At 36.6% G+C, this 26,609-nt stretch overlaps 1 pseudogene; it reads right to left on the reverse strand.

Moving 5' to 3' along the window:
- Positions 1-20,002: 20,002 nt before the first annotated feature.
- LOC132310776 (small nucleolar RNA R71) lies at positions 20,003-20,101 on the reverse strand (annotated as a pseudogene).
- Between the last annotated feature and the right edge of the window lie 6,508 nt (positions 20,102-26,609).

The following is a 26,609-nucleotide window of genomic DNA, read 5'->3' on the forward strand; positions in this document are numbered from 1 at the left end:
AAGTGTGAACCATCAAATAAATTGCAAGAGTGTTCAATTAAGCTCTATGTTTTGACCATCTCTAGATTAACTTCATCCATACACATAGACATGCATAAATTCTACTAAATTTAAAGAAAAGCACATGAATCATCCGTTCTAGCATATATAGACATATGGTTAGAAGTAGATAATCATTTGAAAGCATTAATCCATGCACATTAAGTAGAAACCACAAGATATATATATAAATTTAAGATTAAAACATTGTTACAAATAAATCCCCAAAAATATACAAAGAACAAAGTTTAAGAAGCAAACTTAGGGGCTACTCTAGCCCGAAGTAGATGTCTAGCCACTCATTGAAGTAGTCATCCAACCTTCAAGGGCTATCTCCATGGTAGGAATGACCTCCTTCTTAATGGAAACCCTAGAAGAATGGAAGAACTCCAAAAATGTGTAAAGCTCTCTAATCTTTAGCCTCATCTCCAAGCTATGAGATATACAAGTTATGTTGAATGTTACAAGTTATGATGTAAAAATGGCTCAAAATCCTTATATAGGTAGGTCAAGTGTCACACCCAATGGTCTGGGATTGTACACCAAGGTCCCTCCAATGATTGCACCATGAGCCAACTTTTAATGAGCTGGAATCTATTTTTTTCGGATTTGAGGAGGTTCGATCGATCGAATTGTGTTGAGATCGATCGAACTTGGCTGAGATCCATCGAATGCTGCAGAGATCGATCATCCTTGGCGGTGCCTTTTTGAATAAAGACAAATTTCTGAGATATTTTGGGATATTTTTGGGAAGAAGACAAAAGTGGTAGGTGGGTGGTAGGTGTGGATAAGATCAAATCATTTTGATTAATATGGGAAATGTTGGATCGATCGAACTTGTTGGATTCTTTTTGTTAAGGACAAAGGCTTGGATCCATCTTGAACTGTTTAGATCGATGAACTTTCAATTGATCGAATAAATTCTGAGATCGATCGAACATGCTGAATTTCCACACTTTGCTTCATTTAGCTTCCACTTTGCTCATTTCTTCCATTCAGCTTAAGTTAACTTCTTTAATTCTCTTATTTGGCTGAATTGACTTATTTTTGGGATAAGCACCTAAAAAGGGCAATAACACGAAATTAGAATAAAACGGGAAAATAAGATAAATAAAGGTCGTAGAATGCTTAAGCTTAAGGGGTTTAAACGTGCACTTTTCAGTGCTCATCACACCCCCAAACTTAAATATTGCTAGTCCCTAGCAATGAACAATAAAGTAAAGGAATGAGATGAACAACTATACAACTATGAATCTAAAAAGCAATAAATGGATAACGCCACCTTCGTAGGAAACACGATTGCATTTAGTATAAGCAACAAGCCTTTTAAACCCCTAGGTTACCCCTAGTGGACGAGTGAAGTCTCGTGAGGGTTTCCAGAAATGATACCCACAAACATTAAGCTCATTCTCATAAAAGAGGCACTAATATTGCAAACAAGCATTGGGAGAAAACTACCTCAAGTATGCAATTTTTCAACCATTTTCAAGCAATCTCCCAAAATTTCAACATCAAGCAAACAAGTATGGTCCTCTATATATCAAGAAAATGATCATGCAAATCAAAATAACTCTAGAATCCTTTTTGAGTGGACCGGCATCAAATATGTTGCTATCTAAACCAACTAAAGAAATGATCACATCCTTACCCTCAAACTAGTACACAAATCTAGTACCGATCATCAAGACAAAGTATGGACCTTTTATTAAAATTTTATTCATTTAGGTGCGCTTATTCTTTTCACTCAATTTTTTTTTTTTTTTTTAACTAATCCTAGAGGATCAAAGATGGAAGCATAGTGCAATGTGTTGATCTATTAAGCTTTCTAGCGATCCATGAGGTCGAGCGTTAGGTCAATGACTCCCAAACTAGATGACTTTAGGGCACTAGATGTTCAAACACCCCAAAGGACTTACAAGCTCAAATCAACTAGGCTACAAATCAAAACAACATCCATCTAATCATTTCCCACTTCTCACCTTTTGGGAGAAGTCCTCACTTTTTTTATTGCTTTTGCAACTTTTTTTTTTTTTTTTTTAATTTTATAGAAAGTTCAATTATTAACCTAGAGTTTGGACCCTCTACCTTTCGGCGCGAGAAGTTTAGTGGTTGATGAGGCTAGAATCCCGGCTACTCAATGAAAAGGGTTTGTTATCCACTTTTATCAAAATGAAAGCTTTCAATGCACTACTAGCTCAATTGGGATATAACCAATTCAATAATCAGCAAAGCATGTATCCCACAAATGAATGCCAGTGTGCGCCTATGCTAGTGTAGAATACTATAGTGAATCTCAAAACAATCACAAAATCAGGATGATGTGGACCACAAATGTAAGCATGATATCAATCTTTCAAAAAATTTACTCCTAAATGGCATCCATAAGGCATACAAGGAGTATTGGACTCTCAAGTCAAGCAATTTTTAAATTTTAAGCAATATAGTCTTCAAAAGATCAAAATCATAGCTAACATCAATCTCAAATCTCCATCATGTATTTAAAGTTCAACTTTAAGTTGAATGCAACAAAGCCACCTTACCCCCAAACTTAAACCACATATTGTCCTCAATGTACAATGAGAACAATGGAAAAGATGGAAAGAGTATACCGTGGTGGCAAAGACATGAAGCCCGATAGTGATCCAATTCGAAAGACGTCTCCCCTAAACTTGAAATCAACAACCTATTTGAATAACCACACTAGCAGACTCACATCAAATACCAAATGGGAGAAGAGTAATCTACTCATGCATTCTAAGATAGCATAGCCAAAGGTGAAAGAGATATATGAGATCAAACCCTAACTAAAGCATAAAGTATGCATGACTACACATAAGGGCACAATGGTGAAACAAATTGTTGTATTTTTTCTCTCTTTTTTTAGATTAAATGGAAGCAAGATTAAATTAAATGTAAGAAAATATGAACAATGATTGCTAAGTTTAACGTCTCTAACTAGACAGAATGCTGCTTTGAACGATCGAAAATAATTTTTTTTTTTTTTTTAAGTAGAAAGCTTCAGATCGATCAAACTTAGATCGATCCAATTTTTGATCGACTGAAATAGTGAAATCCTGCAGATAAGTTCGATCGATACACAGAGAGGTGAAATATGCAGAGATCCAAAAATTTTCTAAGTATTGGACAGAGATCAATCGAATATAAAGTTCGATCGATCTTGGAAGACTTAGATCGATCTAAGGAAATTTTTGATTGATACACAAAGAGTTGAAATATGCAGGGAATTCTCGATCGATGGGACTGAGAGATGGTTGGATGCAGAGAGTGATGTTCGATCGATCAAACTTTTCTTGAGGTCAATCGAACAGCCAAAAATAAGCAAGAATTTTGAACTTCACTTTGAGAACATTGAGCGCGACACTAGATCTCTTCATAGACTGGATTTACCAAAAGGGCTACTTCTATATGCCTTTGAAAAACTTGTCCCTCAATGTAGGGTTTCAACCTTTGCCCATTCACCTTGAATATGTTGCCATTCTTTAAACTTTGAATCTCAACCGCCCCATGCTGCGCAACAGAGATGATCTCGTATGGACCTTCCCATTTAGTTCGCAACTTTCCCAAAAAGAGTTTTAACCTAGAGTTGAAAAGCCAAGCTTTTTGACCAGGCTCAAAAGATTTCTTCATAATGTGTTTGTCATGAAAAGTTTTAGGTCTCTCTTTGTAGAGTTTGGCATTGTGTCTCAACTCTTCCAACTCATTCAATTGGAGTAAGCGATTCTCTCCGGCTTTATCAAGGTCAAAATTGAGCTTCTTAACCGCCCATATAACTTTGTGTTCTAGCTCAACCGGAAGATGGCAAGGCTTTCCATAAACAAGTCAATGAGGAGACATGCCAATGAGAGTCTTGTATGCCATTCGGTAAGCCTACAAAGCATCATTCAATTTCCGTGACCAATATTTTCGGGTAGTGTTAACCGTTTTCTCAAGAATATGCTTGATTTCCCGGTTCGACACTTCTACTTGCCCACTTGTTTGAGGATGATAAGGAGTGGCAACTTTATGTGTAACGGAGTACTTAAGAAAAAGTTTCCTTAAGACTTGATTGCAAAAATGCTTTCCCCCATCACTAATCATTGCTCTTGGCATACCAAAATAAGTAAAAATATTGGATTTAATGAATTGAATAACCACGGAGTGGTCATTAGTTTTGGTAGCACAAGCCTCCACCCACTTAGAAACATAATCAACGGCAAGCAAAATGTATTGATATCCATAAGACATAGGAAAAGGACCCATAAAATCAATACCCCAAATATCAAAGATTTCAACAACAAAAATATTGGTCAAGGGCATCATATCTCTTCTTGACATTGAACCCATTTTTTGACATCTCTCACATTCCTTGCAAAAATTGTAAGCATCTCTATTGATGGTGGGCCAAAATAGCCTACTTTGAAGCACCTTCAATGTAATGACCCGGTCATTTTTATTCCTTTCACTTTCCTCAGATTTTCACGGATATTTTTTTTTCGTTGATCTTTTTCCTTTCTAAGTTTAGTTCCTCGTCACTTAGTGTCGTCTCGAGTGCTCTAGAGTGATTTCCGAGACTCTTTTCTGTGGATTGACAACTTCCTTTGAGGACCGAGTCAATTCCGCATTTTTCATTTTTCAACACTATTCACTTTTTGTCTTTTCCCTATTTTATCTTTTTCCCTATTTCGTCTTTTCCTCGTTTGTCACTCTGTTTGCGTAACCACACTTCTTGTGTTCGGAGTTGGTTTTTGATTTCATGTATCTTCATTCTCAATGATTTCTATGAGATACGTATCTTTACTTTCGTGAGAAAGTACTCTGGTTGCTTCTGGTGCCCATAGGGGCATAAATGCAAAGTTGTTTGGAAACTTTTTCTTTTCTTAGGGTGTTTTTCATAAATATATTTTGACGATATTTTATTTCAGGGTATCTAAGAAAATATCTTTTGGAAGATATTTTCATTCTGGGGCAGTTTCGCAGTTTTCACTTTTTGGAGGGGCCATTGTGCAATTAATGAAGTTATTGCTCAATACCTTGTTTTGAGCCTGGATCCTTGTATGGGATTCATTTTCACATTTCGTCGAGTCATGGACTCTTAGAATTTCCTCCTGGACGATGTTTTCCAGTTTCAGGGTTTCTGGCCCTAGTTTGCACCAAACTTGTTTTGGGCATAACTCTCTGCTCGGGACTCAGTTTTCTACGTCATTTCTTCTGTTGTTCATATTTTCTCATTTGGAATCTTTTTTGTTCACGGAGTTTTGCTATTTGAGTACGTCTGCTAGAATTTCACTTTTTCGGACTCGGTAGGGCCCGTTCGGGTCACTTTTTGAGTTTTTTTTAATAAATAGGAGGTCTTTAGTGAAAAATCAGATTTCACTCTCTCTCTCCCCTTTCTTGGCTGGATCTCATGGCAGCCATGACTGCCATCTTCTCTCTCTTCTTTTGAGCTTCCTCCCCTCACTAAAAAGTGGTGATGCCTTTATGTTTATTGTTCTCCTCAGCGAGGCCTTCGATTCTAACCGATTGGAATCTTGTTTTGGACATTTCTTGAGTTTAGGTTTAAAGTCAAGTTGTGTTTTTGATGGGGATTCCTTGGGATTCATGTTCGTGGTGTTGACCCCGACAAAACCTAGGAGTTTCGTCGGATTTGGAGCCGATTTATTTTAGTGGGGATTTGAGATTTCATCTCAAATGGAGGTAGGGAATGTTTTAGGATTATTTGTGTGTTGTATTGTGTGTTTGCCATGATTATATAATATATACGTATGCCTTGTATCAAATCTAGAAAGTTAGTAATTTTTATTTCTTTGTATAAGATTTAAAATTCATGATGATATGTAACTTGGATTTGAATTATGGCATGCTAGAAAATCTTATTTTAATGTGTTGGTTAACATATATTAAATTTGGATTAATTAAATAAGAATTGCACTTTTTAATTAATATTTATCTTTTGTGAAAGATTAAAGTTCATGGCCGTACCTTGCATGAAATTGAGTTGTATTATGCTTCTAAATTAAGTTTTGGCATATTTGTTAACATACTTTAATTTGAGAGCATTTGGTTGAGTTTGAATAGAGGCTTTAATTAAGAGAATTAATTAAAATCCATTTTGTGGTTTCATGGGCCTAATTAAGCTTGTGTGTGAATATATGTAATGACCATGATATGTCTTTTATCATATATTAAATTGAGGCCATTTGGAAATGATTTGAAATCTAGAGAGTTTAATTATTTTGATGTAATTAAATTTTATCTTGTTTATTCATGGATCTAATCATGTTTTAGAAGTTGTTTCTATTTTAAGAGCATGGATTTAGACTTGTGATGTATTCACTTGATTGTGTTATATGCATTGAAGAACATTGTTGTTAAATTTATATTCATGAGAGCATGTTTCTATTATGAATATATTGTTGGCTTGTGATTTCATAGCATTATGGATATGAAATGCTTATTATGCATAATTGAGAGTTATATTGCTAACTTGTTACTATATAGTAGTAATATGTATAAGTTAAGAACTTATTTGGTTTATTTTGGAGTCTTGGGACGTTGTTGTTACATGTGATATGGCTAAAGTTCAGCTTTAGTGCGGGAGGTATGAGTTCTCCCTAATTGAGATAGTGTGCATTTAGGGTGGTTTTCCCTGCGGGTTAGTGCCCGGAACAACCATTTTGTTCTCAGCGGAAATCTGAGACGTGATGTCCAAGTCTTCCACTATTTGATTTCACATTCAATTCCAAGTTGACAACCAATGTTTAATTGTGACTTGTGATTTTGGTTATTGGCGATTTGATGTTATTAAGTACATCCATACTAAATTGATATATTTAGTTGATTTCACACTTTTAGATTTCTAGTTGATAACCTAGAGAATCTATGTCTTGATGTGTGGTATTAGATATTCTAATTATGTTAAATTGTTATATTTAGTTGATGTTGCATTTTAGACTTCAAGTTGATAACCTTGAGAATCTATATGTTGTTGCTTTGTGTATGCATGCGCCTATGTTGTTGCTTTATGTAAGCATGCTCCTATGTTGTTGCTTTGTGTAAGCATGACCCTATATTGTTAAAATTGCATGAATAAGGCGATTGATGCTAGAAATGATCTTAGGTAGTTAGGGTGCTCCCTGAGTCTCACCTTTGACAGAGATGTTAGGTGGAATGAACCACAATAATTTAATCATGCAAACTTGTAAAACGTAGGTCGATGCATGCTCATTTCCTACGAGTAGCTTTATGTTACTCACCCACGTAGTGGGGACATTTTTCAGGTACAAGAATCAAAGTAGAGATTCTCATCATGCTTGGATGGTTTGTAGACTTGGAGACTTCCATTTTTGTGAAGGTTGGCTTGGAATGCCAATTGTAGCCTTAATTGTTAAATGTGTATATTTGATTCTAAACTTGTAATGTGTGCCTAAGCACACTTTTTGATTCTCATTTTGTGTATATGACATGAGGCCAAGGGCCAAACTTCTGTTGGAATCACATTTGTATCATGGATGTTAATTTTTGTCTTAATGAGAATATATGAAAAATCATGCATTTTAGTATGCTATTTCGCACCGGGGTGTGCATTGTGTATGAAACTCATCCATTAGCATTCATTCATCATGTATAAAGTGTGGCCAAGGGACAAATGGCATTTTGAAACCATTTCATGATTTTGAATTCTAAGTTTTCATTCCAAACTTCATTTTTGTCATTTTGGCCGTTGGGGGGTCATATTTTGTGTCGGCCATATTTTTGAGCCATGGACCATTGTAGCACATCTTATTAGGTAATTTACGTTTGCGTGCATGGTTGTTTCCGGGCAAAGATTCTTCTTTGGTGAAATGAGCCTCCTACGGACTCATTTTACACTTTTGTTGCATAATCTGACCTAAGGGTATTTTAGGAATTTCTTTTGGGAAATAAATTTCATTCTTCATATGGTTGAATAGAAAATGTGATTTTAGGGGGGTTTCTTCTTCGTGTTTTTCCAGAAAATGTCATCTTGGTACCGAAAATCATTCACGAAGTTCAGCTTTCTGTTTTCCATTTAGCAGCTTTTTGGACCCTTTGGACCAATTTTCTTGAGAGGGCATTTTGGGCATTTCAAAGTGCATATTTTTTTTTTATTTTTCTTCAAATTCATGTAGCAAACTCAATTTTGAGGGAGGTTTCTTCTTTGTGTTTTTCCATAAAATGTCATCTAGGGCCTCAAAATTCCATTTTTCCCGAAAAACCCCTGCTGCCAGGTTTTTGGGTTGCACCTTACTGTCCTCTTCACATCTAACCGGTTAGAAGGGTTTATCTAAACGGTTAGATGAGTATGGGCAGCATTTTTGTCACTGTTTTTGGCCTTCTAACCGGTTAGAAAGATCTCCTAACCGGTTAGATGTTCTTGGGTTGGCACTTTTTGACCATTTTGCCCCTTCTTCTTCCATTAGCCATATCTTCTTCATCCGGACTCTGAATCAAGTGATTCTTGAGTCTAAATTCATTAATTTTTCATTGTATTTCTAATGGTGTACTCGGTGGCATCCACTTTTAAGCTAGAAATGACATTTTTACCCCTAGGTTCATTCTTGTTCGTTTTTAAAAACTTTACTTCCGCATTTGATTCCTTTGGGTTTTGTGACCTCGTTGAGGGTCATAATGGTGTCTTAGAGCCATGTTGTAACTCTAGAGACCGTTGTTTTGTCTTTTGCTTTTGTATTTCGAATCCGTTATCGGGTCATCTTTTGGTTCACCACTGACGCACCGGGTTGAAAAACTTAGGCCGTCATATTCAAGGCAGTCTTCTTTGCACTAAAATGCCCACCGCTTGCAAGGTGTGGCAAAACACAAGAACACTTGAAATTTCACTCTCTAGAATAATCTTCTCACAATTTGATCTGGACAATATCAAAACAAGATAGGATCCTCCGAATAGTAATTCTGGATGTTGGCAAAGAAACGCTTCTTCGCTTGCTTTGACTAATTAGTTGGAAGCTTGCTAATTGTAAGAAAATTCACTATATCGGCAAACCAAGGCATTTGCCATTAGAGACTTGGAAGAGTTGTTCATCCAAAAATGAATCACGAATTGGTGGGCTAGGGGAAGATTCAACTACCAACCTTGAGAGATGATCGGCAACCACATTTTTGGTGCCTTTCTTATCTTTGATTTCAAAGTCAAATTCCTGAAGGAGCAAAATCCATCTTATCAAACGAGGCTTTATTCTTTTTTGGTTAAAAGATGCCTCAGAGCAGCATGATTAGAATAGACAATGACTTTTGACCCTAAAAGGTAGGACCGAAATTTATGAAGGGCGTACACTACGACAAGTAATTCCTTCTCGGTGGTGGAGTAATCCAATTGAGCTCTTGAGAGGGTCTTGCTTGCATAATATACGGCGCATAGAAGTTTTCCTACCCTTTGCCCCAAAATAACTCCCATGGCATAATCAGAAGCATCACAAATTATTTTAAATGGTAATGACCAATTGGGAGGTTGCATAATAGGAACAGATGACAACAAGTCACGTAATTTGTGGAAAGTATCTAGGCATGCTTGATCAAAGACAAAGGGAGTTTCCTTAGTGAGAATATTACACAAGGGTCTACCAATTTTGCTAAATTCCTTACTAAAATGGCGATAGAAGCCGGAATACCCTAGAAATGAGCGAATTTCTCTCACCGTTGAAGGTAGAGGCAATTCAGCAATGAGTTCAACTTTCGCTTTATCCACCTCAATTCCCCTACTTGAGATGACGTGACCTAAAACAATACCTTCTTGAACCATGAAATGGCTTTTTTCCCAACTAAGAACAAGGTTTGTTTCACGACATCTTTTAAGCACTAAATTCATATTTTTGAGGCATGCATCAAATGAAGACCCAAAGACAGAAAAATCATCCATAAAGACCTCAAGATACTCTTCCACCATGTCCGAGAAAATTGACATCATACACCTTTGGAATGTTACGGGAGCATTGCACAAACCGAAAGGCATCCGTCTATAAGCAAATGTGCCAAAAGGACAAGTAAAGGTGGTTTTCTCTTGGTCTAAGGGGTCAAGGGTTACTTGATTATAACCTGAATAGCCATCAAGGAGGCAATAATATTGTTGCCGGCCAATCTCTCCAGAATTTGCTCAATAAATGGCAAAGGGAAATGATCTTTTCTAGTGGCGGCATTTAATTTACGGTAATCATTGCATACACGCCATGAATTGGCGGTACGCTTAGAGATTTCCTCATTTTTTGCATTATTAACCACCGTAATCCCTGATTTTTTAGGAACCACTTGAGTTGGACTCACCCATTTGCTATCAGAGATTGGGTAAATGATTCCGGCATCTAAAAGTTTAATAACTTCTTTCGTGACTACCTCATTCATGTTTGGATTAAGTCTTTTTTGAGCATCCCTAAAAGGTTTTGCATCATCTTCTATAAGTATGCGATGCATACAAATAGAAGGATCAATTCCTTTTAGATCCGCCACACTCTATCCTATGGCATCCTTATTTTCTTTAAGCACATTTAAAAGAGCATCTTCTTAAACTTTTTCAAGATTAGAGGAAATGATGACCGGAAGAGTCTCTTTCGGGCCTAGAAAGACATACTTAAGATTGGAAGGTAGAGTTTTAAGCTCAAGAGTTGGTGGAGAGACTAAAGATGGGACCGGTGGAGTGCTAGAGAGTAAAGGGAAAGGTTCTATTGGAGTTTTCCAATGTGGAAAATCTAAACTTGCAACCGATTCTATGAGATTGCTTACTTCATTCATCGATTTTTCATCATCAAACCCGTAATTACCATACATTTGAAGAAGATAAGATGCAAGAGGATCCTCGGAGAGAAGAGATGAGAGATTTTCCTCGGTTAGTTGTTTCATTACCATGGTGGGAATAAATTCCTCAACAACCTCATCCAACACATCTATAAGACAACACTCGTCTTCATCTATGGGATGTCGACTTACATTGAAAACATTAAACTTGACCATCATATTTCCAAAAGAAATGTCCATAACCCCGGATCTACAATTAATGGTTGCATTTGCGGTAACAAGAAATGGCCTTCCCAAGATGATTGGGATGTGGTTAGTAGGGTTGGCAACCGGTTCAGTATCAAGAACCACAAAATCAACCGAGAAGAAGAACTTATCAAAATTGATGAGTATATCCTCAACCATGCCCCTAGGTGTTTTGACAGATCTATCGGCCAATTAAAGCACCACTGAGGTTGGCTTCAACTCATTCAAGCCTAGTTGGACATACAAGGAGTAAGGAATCAAATTAACACTCATTCCTAAGTCAAGAAGAGCTTTACAAACTTCATGGTTTCCAATCACACATGAAATAGTCGGAGCATCGGGATCTTTGAACTTAAGTGGAGTGTTATGTTGAATAATGGAGCTCACTTGCTCCGTGAGAAACACTTTTTTAGGGACCTGTCCCTTGCTCTTCCTCTTTTGTGTACAAAGATATTTCAAGAATTTTGTATAAGGCGGAATTTGCCTAATTGCATCCAAGAGAGGAAGATTTATGTTGACTTGCTTAAAGACCTCCATCATGTCATGGATTTTTTCGTCTTGCCTCCTAAAAGGCAAAGTTTCTTTTAAAGCATAAGGGAATGGAGCTTTTGGCTCATAAGACCTTGCAACTTGAGGAGACGATGAAGAGGGTTGTGAGTTCTTGATGGTGACATTCTCATCCAAGGAAGTAGGAGTAGGATTGGAAACGGGACAGGTGTTAACTTTTGGTTGCACCGGTTCACTATCTTCTCTTAGTTGTTCAACCCTATTGTCAACTTGTCTACCACTTCTCAAAGTGGTAATTACTTGCACTTGCTCTTGGGAAGGGCACCCACACGTAGGGTTTTTTTCCACACAATATTGGGCTTTTGGATTCCATGCAGGTTAGCTAGGCAATTTGCTTATTTCTCTAGCATTCAATGCGTTGGCTATCATCCCTATTTGAGACTCAAGCTTTGATATTGATTGAGAATGAGAATGCAACAAATTAGTGTTCATTTCAAAACTATCCAAAGCCACTAAGTCCTTATCCTCAAATATAGAATTATTAGAAAGTACATGAAGATGATTGGGGCTATTTTGAGAATTATAAACTTGAGGGTGAGAAAATTGATTCATTCTTTGATGATAAGAAGGAGAGGATGAAACAAATCCTTTTGAACCTTTATTTCTTTAATGAGGAGGAACATATCGGTTTTGAAAATTTCTTCCTTGAGAAGGATTTGAATATTCACTCCACACCAAAACATAAACATTTGAAAAAGTGTGAGCAAATGCAGCATTGGCTTGTTCATAGTGTTCATCTAGCACATGTCCATGGGGACAATTGGAAATAGAATTCAAAACACTTGAGCAAGTCATACATGGCTCACAAGAATGATGAAGATGATGATTAGGAAGAGAAAATGATTGGATTACCGATTTTTGACTCAATAGGAATTGATCAAGTTTATGAGAAAGAGTTTTAACTTCGGCAACGATCCCCAATGGACTCTCAATTTGACACACTCTCGAATTTTTCTTTTTACTTGACTCATGACTCAAACGAGAAGTGTCAGACTTGTGCAATGAATTTTCACTCATTTTCTCAAAAAGGTGCCAAACATTATCTTCATGTGTCCCTAAATATTATCGTCCGCATGAAGTATCAACAATGTCTTTGTGAATGTTGGATAGGCTTTCATAGAAATATTGAACCACTTGCCATTTAGGAATGCCATGGTGTGGACATTTCCTTAGCAAGTCGTTCAATCTTTCCCAAGGCTCATGTAAAAGTTCTCCTTCCCCTTGAGAAAATTCATGAATAGAAGTTCGCATAACATTGGTCAAACTCATGAGGTAAAATTTCTTTAAAAATTTATTTTGCACTTGTACCCAAGAAGTTATTGAATTTGCCCCTAAGTTATTGAACCAATGTTTAGCCTTATTTTTAAGAGTGAAAGGGAAAAGAAGCAACCTACGAACTTCTTTCGGGACATTCATATATTTCACGGTGGAACATATCTCAAGAAATTCATCAAGATGTTTGTAAGGTTCCTCATCATTTAAGCCATAGAAAACTGGACACATTTGAATTGTCTTGGGCTTGATTTCATAATGGTTTGCACCAAAGTTAGGAAGCAAGATGGTGCATGATATTCATGAAGATTGTAATGATCATGAAGAATCATCGGAGGAATTGGAGCTTGAACTCCGGGAGGAAATTGGTTGAAAGGTGGATGTTCCATGAAATTCGGGTCTAAATAACCAAGATGACCCTCTAGATTTTCTATGATGAAGGGTTGAAAAATTAAAACAATCACTTTGCCCCCGCAACAAATCAATCAACAAATCTCCACATACAATGATTTATACTCCCACGCTTAAGCAACATACAAAGAAAAGTAAATTACCTCCACGCGGGCTCACGATCTATCTAAGAATGTAAAAACAAGCCTCCATGCGAGCCGACGATTTAACTAGATATTGAGTTAGAAAGATCTCACAAAGGGTCCTTAAGTAACTTTAATATATTTTTAATTTTTCACTTAGCTTTGCAATTTTTTAGATTTTTAGTCCTTTTGCCTTGCTTAGCCCCTTGCTTTGAATTCTCCTTTGCTCAACTTCCTTCACTCAATGCACCTAATCAATCAAGAACAAACACAATAAGAAACTAAGAAGAAAATAAAGAAAAGACAAGATCAAAAGAGTACTAATTCCTATTTGTTTCCAAAACACAGCGTTGCCAATTAAGTCCACGGCAACGACACCAAAAACTTGGTGGCTAGGGCTGCGGTTCACCAAAATTTTGCAAATATATGAACTAAGAGTGTGAGTGTGCAATATGGCCAAGTTTTCAATTTATAAAAGCCACTACTATCTCTAACTAAAAATATAGCTAGGGTGAGTAGGGATCGTCCTAAAGGGTTTGTGGGTGTCTTTGCAATAGAAACAATATATAGGGTTAGTAGGTCGAGTGATCAAAGGTTGGTTGGATTGACTGATTAAGTTATTATGCAAATCAAATTAAAGTAAACAAAATTCAATGATTAATAAAGTATAGAAAGATATAGAGGGGAGGACTTGGGGTACTAGAGCTCACCACTAAGCTTGACTTCACTAGACACTAGCAATTGTATATTAATGGGGAAATTGACTTGTAATTTGTGTGTATGCGTGACATTAATTGAAACTAGGCATGGATGGAAAATAAGTATAGATTGTCAAGCCAAATCAAATGGAAAACATAACCTGTCAAATAAGACCAAAATCCATTTAATGAAACCACAATTTATGCACATAAAACTATCTAGAAGCATACACCTAATGCATTCATAAGTATGGAGCACCAAGGAACAAGAGTAGATTGTCCACCTATCAATGAATTTAAAGCAACTACACTACATCTACACTAAAGACATAAAATTAAACTAAGTAAGCTAAGGGTATGGTACAATCCATCAAGAAACAAGTGTGAACCGCCAAATAAATTGCAAGAGTGTTCAATTAAGCTCTATGTTTTGACCATCTCTAGATTAACTTCATCCATACACATAGACATGCATAAATTCTACTAAATCTAGAGAAAAGCACATGAATCATCCATTCTAGCATACATAGACATATGGTTAGAAGTAGATAATCAATTGAAAGCATTAATCCATACACATCAAGTAGAAACCACAAGATATATATATAAATCCAAGATCAAAACATTGTTATAAATAAATCCCCAAAAATATACAAAGAACTAAGTCTAGGAAACAAACTTAGGGGCTACTCTAGCCCCAAGTAGATGTCTAGCCACTCATTGAAGTAGTCATCCAACCCTCAAGGGCTATATCCATGGTAGGAATGACCTCATTCTTGATGGAAACCCTAGAAGAATGGAAGAACTCCCAAAATGTGTAAAGCTCTCTAATCTCTAGCCTCCTCTCCAAGATATGAGATATACAACTTATGTTGAATGTTACAAGTTATGAGGTGAAAATGGCTCAAAATCCTTATATAGGTAGGTCAAGTGTCACACCCAATGGTTTGGGCTCGTACACCAAGGTCCCTCCAATGATTGCACCATGAGCCAACTTTTAATGAGCTGGATTCTATTTTTTTTCGGACTTGAGGAGGTTCGATCGATCAAACTATGTTGAGATCGATCGAACTTGGTTGAGATCCATTGAATGCTACAGAGATCGATCATCCTTGGCGGTGCCTTTTTGAATAAAAACAAATCTCTCAGATATTTTGGGATATTTTTGGGAAGAAAACAAAAGTGGTAGGTGGGTTGTAGGTGTGGATAAGATCAAATTATTTTGATCGATCTGGGAAATGTTGGATCAATCAAACTTGTTAGATTCTTTTGGATAAGGACAAAGGCTTGGATCCATCTTGAACTGTTTAGATCGATGAACTTTCGATCGATCGAATAAATTCTGAGATCGATCGAACATGCTGAATTTCCACACTCTGCTTCCTTTAGCTTCCACTTTGCTCCTTACTTCCTTTCAGCTCAAGTTAATTTCTTTAATGCTCTTATTTAGCTGAATTGACTTATTTTTGGGATAAGCACCTAAAAAGGGCAATAACACGAAATTAGAATAAAACGAGAAAATAAGATAGATAAAGGTCCTAGAATGCTTAAGCTTAAGGAGTTTAAACGCGCACTTTTCAGTGCTCATCAATATGGATAGAAATAAATGATCAATTGAAAACATTTTTCCATACACATCAAGTAGAAACCACAACATATATATTTATTTAAGGTCAAAACATCAATTACAACTTAAATCCACAAAACTATACAAAAGACTAGGTCTAGGAAGCAAACTTAGGGGCTATCTCTAGCCCCAAGTGAAGGGTTTAGCCACTCATTATAGTGGTCATGGAACCCTCAAGGGCTAGCTTGGAGGTTGGTATCATCATCTTCATCCTTGTTTTCTTCCCAAAAACCCTAGTTCTAAAGAGAAAACTATGTAAAAATATCTACTCTATGAATATTACAAGATAAAATGATAATATTTTCAATTAATTCATTACATTCCTCTTTTGAGTAGCCTCCAAGTTAGAATAACAGCCTATGATTGGAGGAAATTCGCAGCTATACAAATTAGGTAGAATTCAGCACGCATCACACCCCTAAACTTAGATATTGCTAGTCCCTAGCAATGAACTATAAGAAAAAGAGAGGAATAAACAACTAAGTAACTATGAACTAGAAAGCAATAAAATGATAACGCCACTTTCATAGGGAACACAATTGCATTTAGCATATGCAACAAGCCTTTTAAACCCCTAGGTTGCCCCTAGTGGACTGGTAAAGTCTCATGAGGGTTTCCAAAAATAATACCCACAAACATTGAGCTCTTTCTCACAAAAGAGGAACCAATATACAAAACAAGCATCGAGAGAAAGCTACCTTAAGTATGCAATTTTTCAACCCTTTCCAAGCAATCCCCTAAAATTTCAATATCAAACAAGCAAATATGGTCCTCCACACATCAAGACAATGATCATGCAAATCAAAACCACTCTAGAATCCTTTTAAGTGAACCAGTATCAAATATGTTGCTATCTAAGTTAACTAGAGAAATAATCACATCCTTACCCTAAAACTAGCACACAAATCTAGTACCGATCGTCAAAACAAAGAATGGACCTTTTATTAAAACTTTATTCAACTAGGTATGCTTTTTCTTTTCATTCGATTTTTTTTTTTTTTTTTTTTAAACTAACCTAAGGATCAAAGATGGAAACATGGTGCGATGTAGTGATCTATTAAGCTTTCTAGCGATCCATGAGGTCGAGTGATGAGCGCTGAAAAGTGCGTATTTAAACCCCTTAAGCTTAGGCATTCTAGTACCTTTATCTATCTTAATTTACCATTTTAGATTGATTTCGTATTATTTCTATTTTCAGGCACTTATCCCGAAAATAAGTTAACTTAGCCAAATAAGAGCATAAATGAAGTAATTCTGGGATGAATCAAAGAAAGGAGCCAAGTGGAAGCAAAAGGAAGAAAATGTGGAAATCAACATCTTCAATCGATCTCAGATTAAAGCTCGATCGATCCAACATGATCGATCTCAACACTTCAAGATGGATCAAAGCCATGATGACATTTTCAGAAATCTCAAAAGTTCGATCGATCCAACATCATTCTTCGATCGATCGAACTGCTTTGTCCTTATCCAAATGATTGATCTTATCTAGTTGTACCACCCTACCAACCACTTTTGTCCTTTTCCCAAAAATATCTTCAAAATATCTCAAATTTGTCTTTATCCAAAAAGTACCGCTATTGAAGATCGATCCAGCCTAAGTTCAATAGATCTCAGCCATGTTCGATCGATCCAAGTCCAAGGTTCGATCGATTGAACTTCCTCCGGTGCGAAAAAGTTAAATTTCCAGCTCATTAAAAGTTGTCCTTTATCCAATCATTAGGGAATATTTTGTGCACGACCCCAGCTCATTTTGGGTGTCATTTGACCTACTTATATAAGGATAAGGATTACTTTTTAGAGCACCATATACACACCATACCTCATATCATATCATATCATCACACACCTTGTAAGAACTCTTGGAGAGCAAGCTTAGAGGAGGAGGAGGCTAGAGACACCATTGGAGACTCTTCATCAACCAAGGAGCAAATCTCTACCATGGAGTTAGCCCTTGAGGGTTGGAGAAGCACTACCATAAGTGGCTAGACATCCTCTTGGGACCAGAGTTAGCCCCAAGCATGCTTTCTACATCTTAATTTTGTGTATTATTGAGGGATTAGTGTTGTTATACATGTTTTGGCACTTTTATATATGTAGATCTTGTTTATTCAATGATTTATGTGGTTTAATGCTTCCAATTGATCATTTCATTCTATCCAAATGTCTATGTATGCTAGAATAGATGTTCATATGTTTGTCTCTATTTCTTGGGTTATTGATGCATGTCTATGTGTATTAATGCTATAGATCTAGAGATTGTCAAAACATAGTGCTTAATGAAATGCTCTTGTAATTTTCTAGATGGTTCATGCTCATTTCTTGATGGATTGTGCCTCTCCCTTAGCTTAGTTAGTTTAATTTCATGTCATTAGCTTAATTGTAGTGTAGTGGTAACATAGTTATTAGATGGGAGGACAATTCATGCTTGTTGTTTGATGTTCCATACTTTTGAATACAAGTAGCATATGTCTCTAACCTTGTGGTGTATTTGGCTTGTGAGCTTAATGAAAGGATTAATGACTTGTTAGATATATTGTGCTTTTCACATGCTGTTTAGACAATATATACTTAATTGCTAGATATATTGTGCTTTTCACATGTTGATTAGACAATGTATACGTAATTGGTCACCCTTACTAATTGAATCAACCAAACACACACACACATTAATATTGTAACACACATTTCCCTCATTAGTCACTAGTTAAGGGTGTAGAAAAGTATTGCTTGGTGGTGACCTCTAAACCCCAAGAACTCTCTCTCTCTCTCTTACTTACTCCTTATTGCATTTAATTATTTAGTTTAATTTGCTCTCTAGTTTAATCAACCAACCAACCATTTGTTTGATCACTCGACCTACTAACCTTAATTGTGATTCCATAAGCTAGTACGATGCCAATCCCTTAGGATGATCCCTACTCACCCTAACTATATTTTTAGTGAAGGTGGTAGTGACTTTTATAAATGTAAAACTTGGCCCTTGCCTAAAATGCACACTCTTTCTAAGCTTGTGGTGTGGCGACAAACCATCAGTTTTTAGCGCCGTTGTCGGGGATTAGGCGACATCGTATTTATGGAATCAATTAGGAATTAGTACTCTTTTGATTGTGCCTTTACTTAGTTTTTATTTTTTCTTTTGATTACTTATTGTGTTTGTTCATCTTTGACAAGGAGCATTGAGCTAGGAGGCAAGCAAAGGAGCTAAGCAAGTAAGGAAAAATGCTAAAAATTTAAAAAATTGCTAAGCTAAGCTATAAATTTGGAGTTGAAGTGCTATAGCACCTTTGTGAGCTTTTTCTTACTCAATCCCTTAGTTAAATCGTCGGTCCGCGTGGAGGCTTGTTTTTAATTTTTTAGATAAATCGTGAGCCCACGTGGAGGCATTTTAATTGTTCTTTGCATCATAGTTGTTAAAGCATAGGAGTATGGGTTAAGTGTTTGTGGAGTAAGTTTCATTGAAATTGTTGTGAAGTTAAAGTGTTTGTTCATTCATTGTGTTTATGTGTTTTTACATTGTGCATGCATGGTCATAGATCACTAAGACCAACTCTTGTCCCTTTTAATTTTCATCTTGAATCCGTAATTAGAAATCCTAGGGGAAGAGGAAGTTCTAGTTCTACCCAATCCATTACATCAATGGAATGCCATAATGAAGAGCATGTAGAGGACCTTGGTTACATAGACCAACAAGGTATCCTTCATCCAAATGTGCATCATGAGAACATGCAAGCACCATTAGGCATGCCTAGGCCATTCATTCACCAGCCACAATAACAACAAGGCCAAGTTCCATTTGGAATGCCAAGGCTAATATGTGCTCCACAACCTCCCATCATTCAAGGAAATTAAAATCAAGGTGCCCACGTTGCACCTCAAATTGCTATTCCTCCACTTGCTTTAAGAGATCACTATGTGCCTAATGAATACAATACACCGACATGCATTCAATTGCCACCATTTAGAGCATATCACTATGAAATTAAGCCATAAACCATTCAAATGCTTCCTAACTATCATGGACTTCCAAGTGAAGAACCTTACAAGCATTTGGATGAGTTTCTAGAAGTATGTTCCACCGTAAAATATACAAACATGCCGGAAGAGGTCTTAAGACTCTAACTTTTTCCATTCACCTTAAAAGACAAGGCTAAGTATTGGTTTAACAATCTTAGGCCTTTTTCAATCACTTCTTGGGCAGAAATGCAACAAGAGTTCTTGAATAAGTACTATCCGGTTTGTAAGACCAATGCCATGAGAACCTCAATTCGAGAATTTTCACATGGGGATGGAGAAACGTTTCATGAGGCATGGGAATGCTTTAATGAATTGTTTAGGAAGTGTCCACATCATGACATGCCCAAATGGCAATTAGTTTAATATTTCTTTGAGAGCTTATCAGACAATTACAAAGGCATGGTTGATGCTTCCATGGGTGGCTCATACATTGATAGGCATGAGGATGACGTGTGGCGTCTTTATGAGAGCATGAGTGAAAATTCTTTGCATAGAACATTATTATCCAAGAATAGTAGAAATTCACAAGGTAGGAAGAGTGTTGGCTTACATCAAGTCGACCACTCAAATGAAATAGCCGCCGAAATGAAGTCTTTATCTCAAAGGTTTGATTAATTTTTGATTAACCAAAACTCGGCGAACCAAGTATCTTCCTTCCCTAACCATTCTCATCGTGCATCAAATGAAACATGTATGACTTGTTCTAGTGTTCTTCATTCTACTTCTCATTGTCCTCACGGACAAGTGCAAAATGAACCTAATGAACAAGTCAATGCAGCTTTCGTGAACCAAGGGAATAATCCTTATGGTACTCATTATAATCCAAGTTGGAGGAATCATCCGAATTTCTCTTGGAAAAACCAAGGAGAGGGCTCAAACCCTTCCCAAAGCGGTTTTCAAGGGAAGTAGACCTTATCAATCATAAGGGAATCAATTTGCTAACACTCATTTTCCCAACCAATCTTATTCCCAAGGAAATGCTAGAGGTCCTGCCTTTGAAGAAAAAGTTTTGAATGCTTTGGGCACTCTTGAGGCTAACACACAATTGTTTCATTCCCACTCTCAATCTATTGTGAAGCTAGAAACCCAAGTAGGGTAAATAGCAATCACTCTTAATGTAAGAGAGAAAGGAAAGATGCCTATTAATGCCCCACCTAAGCAACAATGTGTTGTGGAAACCCATTCCTTATCGGAAGGCCACACCATTGAGCATGTTAATGCGGTGACTACCTTGCGGAGTGGTAGGATTGTGGACAATCAAGTTGAAATGCCCAATGAAGAAAGTGAACCGGTGCAACCTCAAGTTGTCACCCGTCCCGTTTCACATCCCATTCCTCATTCATTGCATATATATGATCTTGTGAATGAGAAAACTTCAAAATGTGATTTGAAGAATGATTTTGAAAATGATTTAAAGAAAGATTTGCAAAAAAGTGAATTTGAAAAGGTTTTGTTGAAAAATGATTTGAAACAAAGTGAGTTCAAAACTTCTTGTGTTAAAGAGACTTTAAAAGGAAATGCTGAAAAAGTGTTTGAACCAAAAGTTCCATTTCCGGATACCTTAAAAGGATCCATTTCAAAAGACAAGCAAAGGCAAAAGCCAATGAAATCATGGAAATGTTTAGGCAAGTGAAAGTCAATCTTCCACTTTTGGATGCAATCAAGTAAATTCTGGCTTATGCCAAATTCTTGAAAGACTTGTGCACCCAAAAGCAGAAGAACAAGAGCTAAGCACCAAGAAAAGTAGTTTTGACCGAGCAAGTAAGCTCAACTTTGCAACATGACACTTTACCAAAGTTTAAGGCCGGTTCACCTACTAATTCATGCATCATTGGTGATCATATCAATAATCGGGCGCTTCTTGACTTAGGAGCAAGTGTTAACCTTCTTCTATACTCGGTTTATGTCAAATTGGGCCTAAGTGAATTGAAACCGACGTCGATAGTTTTACAACTTGCCGACCGATCCATTAAGAAGCCTACGGGTATAATTGAGGATGTATTGATTAAGATTGAAAAATTCTTTGTCCCCGTTGATTTTGTTGTCATTGACACGGAACCGGTCCCCAATCCTAATAGCCAAATTCCCGTTATCCTTGGCCGTCCTTTTTTGGCAACCGCTAATGCCAACATCAATTGTAGGACGGGGATAATGAAGATCTCATTTGGCCACATGAAAGTGAAATTGAATATCTTCAATCCCACACCCAATTCATTTGAAAAATATGAATGAGAGGTTAATGTTATAAACAAATGTCATGATCTTCATTGTCAAGGAAGTGAGCTTTTGTGTAAGACCAAAACTTCAAAAGGATTATCTTCAACCTTGTATTCTCAAAGTGTTGTTTCGAATTCTTACTTTGAAACAGCATGGAAGCCCAAAAGTTATGGTTGCAATGACAAGGGATCAAATATTTCTTTTGAGCTTAATCCAACAAGTTCTTCAAAGAACCATTTGTTGGGTGGAGTTTAAAGCATCTATCACCCCAACAAGGAGGGGATGCATTACAAGATCTTTGATCCAGGCTAAAAGAGCCCAATGTCTTGCTAGAGACGTTAAAGACTAGCAAAAATATTTCGTAGGGTGTCAAAACCCTATTCCTCCCTCATTTCTATCTTAAATTTCATTTCTTGCAAAGTCTAAATACTTGTTTTTGGTTCATATGCATTGCTAGGAACTGCGATTAAGATTGCATGAAATTTTGTGTTGTAATAGAGCATTTTGCATAAGTTCGATCGATCTCAAATGAGAGTTCGATCGATCGAACTTCCACTTGCATCCAACACTTAGAAAAATTTTCCACCTGCATCCAAATCACCTCTCTGTCCCATCGTTCGAACTAATTCTCAGATCGATCAGAAGACCTTAGATCGATCCAACTTCAAGGTTCGATCGATCTTGTGCTCTAACACTTAGAAAAATTTTGAGCCTGCATCAACCTGCATATTTTAACTCTCTGTCTCATCGATCGAAATCATTTCAAAATCGATCTAAAGTTCTTTGATCGATCAACTTTAAAGTTCGATCGATCTGCAAGTTCCAACACTTAGCCAAATTTTTGAACCAAAAACCTGCATATTTTTGCCCTTTGTCTGATCAATCGAACATTTTGTTCAGATCGATCTTAGTTCTTTACTTCTCTGTTTTGACCCTTGTTTGACTTTATTTGACTTTTAAATTTTCAAAAATCTAAAAATATTTTTATTTTATTTTATTTTTCAAAAAATCCAAAAATATTTTCTATTTTTCAATTTTAATTTTTAATTTTTAATTTTAGTTTTAATTTCTCAAAAATTTCAAAAAAATCCCAAAAATACTTTGAAGAGAGATCATCAAAGTTCGATTGATCTGAAATCTCAGTTCGATCGATCGAACTAATCGGGAAATATTTTTAAAAATATTTTTCAAGATCGATTTGTTAGATTGATCTAACCCTCCAAACCCTTGTCCCTCATCCCTCATCACCACTACACTCACCCATCATCATCATCTTCTCCGACGAACCTCCGGCGAGTTCCAAACTTTGATTCTCTCTCTCTCCTCTTGGATTTTCATCTCCATCTTCCACTCATCTTCTCTCGCGATTTGAGGTAAGATCCGAGCCACATCTCATGATTTCAAGCCTCCACTTGTTCAATATATGCTTTAAATGTTGAATCCATGTTATATTGATGATGAAATCCACCATTGATGAGCTTGAAGCATGTTTGTATATATGTATATATATGTGTATATATGTTTATATATTTTGAGTTTTGAATAAATTTTGGGAGTATGGGCTTTGTAAAGTGGCTAGAATTGATTGAATTGTTGTGTTGATGGGCCCACGACCTTGTTCGTGTGGCCCCCGTGCTTCCAAAGTCACATATCTGTGACCTTTCAGTTTTCACCTTCGCACAATTCGATCGTTCTAACTTCTATCTTAGATCGATCTTGAGAGATCGATCAAACTTAGTTTCTCAGATCGATCAAAGTTTTAAGATCGATCTCAAACCTTTTTGTGATCGATCGAACTTCACAGATCTCATATACACACTTCATTCATCATGTAATTTGTTCATGCTATCTCATATATACCCAATGACTCTGTTATTCTACATTGGATGCATTTCATACTTACATTGTTTAGCATGTTTCATATCCTGTCCCTTGCATAGATTCATGTCATCTGACGAGGCCGCTTGATATACGCCAAAATAATGTAGTGAATGTGTGGTTCAAGAAAAGCCTTTTAGGTCAAAATTAAATTTATAAAAACCACTACCAACACTACTACTAACGTAGCAAGAGTTAGTAGGGATCGTCCCAAGGGATTATACGTGTTGGAATTTAACTTCAACTCTAGCGTATCACAAGATTGCAAAAGATAGAGATTGGTTGATTAAACTAGAAAACAATTAATTAAAATGAAAGTGAAATAAAACTAATTAGAGATAGGGATTTAAGAGATATGAAGAGAGGTCTTAGGGTGTTGGAATCACCACTAAGCTCATGTAATTAACCACTTACTTTCCATTAATGGGGAATACATTGTTGTGAACAAAAAACGACTACCAATTGCAATATTAAGCATGGACTATCTAATTTATGTATGAATTATCTACCTAAACTAAGTGTAGCACAACCCATCAATTTTAAGCATGACCCATCTAAGTAGCAACAATTGTAGCACACATTAATCTAGAGAATCATGGAATTTGCAATATTAAGCATAGACCATCTAATTTATGTATGAATTGTCTACCTAAACTAAGTGTAGCACAACCCATCAATTTTAAGCATGACCCATCTAAGTAGCAACAATTGTAGCACACATCAATCTATAGAATCATGGAATTTGTAATAATAAGCCATGGAATATCTAAGCAAGCATAGATTGTCTACCTACCTACAAGCATGAATTAAATTGTAGAACAACCCATCAAGCATAAGTATAAACCATCAAATTAATTGACAAACCCATTCAATGAAAACCCATGCTTAGCCATCACTAAATCCTTAATTAATCACACATAGACATGCAACCAACATAGAGAATCTAGTGTAGAGATCAATTCCCTAAATAATCACACATAAGACAACATGTAATTAAAATAGAGAATCATAAGGAAAAATTAAATCAACAATCACAAGACTAGAGCACTAATCACAACAATATATATATGAATCCCCAAAAATAGAAATACAAGGGTTTAGATTACACAAGACTTAGGGCTCATCCAAGCCCTAAGTATAGATCTAGCCAATCATGGAGGAGGTGGATGTGGTCATGGAATCAAGCTCCAAACATGGCTCCATCTTCTTCTTCTTCTTTGAAGCTCTAGAGATAGAGAGAGAGAGTGGGTCAAGAGATGTGTTCTTGAGATGAACCTCCACTTCCCTCTTTTCTTTTAACCCTAATCTCTAACTTTGCTAGAGAGAGAAATATAAAATTACAATGTAAAAATAAAATGATAAAAAGCTTATTTGCAAATGGGTCTCTTCCCTTTATATAGAAGGTCCTTTTCTTAGTCACTAAGTCAGGAATATAACCCCAAAAATATCTAATCCTGTACTATGTGATAGGTGGACTTTTGGGCGCGCACGAAATAAGACAGCTCGCTACCAGCAATGTTCGATCGATCAGAGAAAAAGTTGGATCGATCAGAGAAGTTGGATCGATCAGAGAAAAAGTTGGATCGATCCAACTTGGCAGTTTTTCAACATTAGCCTCCTTTTGCTCCAAATCAGCCTCTTTTTGCTCCGGATCATCACTAAGACTTAGTTTGACTCCAAAAAGGCCTTAAGAAACCATTTTTAGCCCAATTTAACATTATTGATCTGAAATAAACAAAAACAAAAATAAGTACTAAAACGGGTAAATAAGATAGATAAAGGTCCTAGAATACTCAAGCTTAAGGGGTTTAAAAGTGTACTTTTCAGCGCTCATCATCATCTATTTGTTTTGTCTATCTAATTTGACATGCATGTCTCTATGTCGTGCTTTCAAGTCTTTATTTTAGTACTAACTCCCATTGCAAGTTTTACTTTCCTTTTTATAGGACATGACTAAACAAAAGTATGTTCGGACACAGGAGCCTGCAGAGTCCTCCCAAGCTCAGACTACCCATTCTTCTACTCCACCTACATCTGAGGCTCTTGATCAAATAGCTAGCCTTGAAGCATAAATGCAAGTTTTGGAGGATACCCTGCTTGCCATTAGAGCTGACATTGATTCCTTCTGTGCAGAGATCATGTCTGTACTTGCTGACTTATCCAGGGAAATCCGCGGAGATCGCCCTACTAGTCCTGTATCTTCTGCCTGAGACTCCCTGTCTCTCTATCTTTTTATGCTCTAAATCTATGTTGTTAGTCTGCTACATTATTATATTTGCAGCCGGTCTGTCGGCTTTGATCTTTTGATGTACTCTATACTTTATTTTCTTTATATATGTTTTTGTTATGGATGTCATCTGTTATATTCTTATCGCTGTATGTTTAACTCCATCAGGTACATCACAATGACTTCAGTGAGAGAGTGCTACCCGATTTTCAGACCACCCTTATACCCCTCTCATTGCTTTATTTCATTTACACTTGCATGTCCACTGTGCACTGATTATCCCTTTTTGTTATCTGATGAGTTTATCCGAGTGCCAAATTTCAGGACCACAGTTAATCCCAAGTTTGGGGGGACTATGCCACCTACTTCGAATACTTCAGTCCCGATCATTCTTTGCCTTAATTGCACCGGTATACTCTTTCCTTTTGTTCTCTTTGCACATTGAGGACATTGTGCCATTTAAGTTTGGGGGTAATGGTGTATGTTACAGTGTTTGCTTTTAAATTCAAAATTTTGAGCATCACTTG

This window comes from Cornus florida, unplaced genomic scaffold, assembly GCF_030987335.1.
Source record: "Cornus florida cultivar Cherokee Brave unplaced genomic scaffold, ASM3098733v1 CherokeeBrave_3.0.0_Hap2_Chr05, whole genome shotgun sequence".
Lineage (NCBI taxonomy): Eukaryota > Viridiplantae > Streptophyta > Magnoliopsida > Cornales > Cornaceae > Cornus > Cornus florida.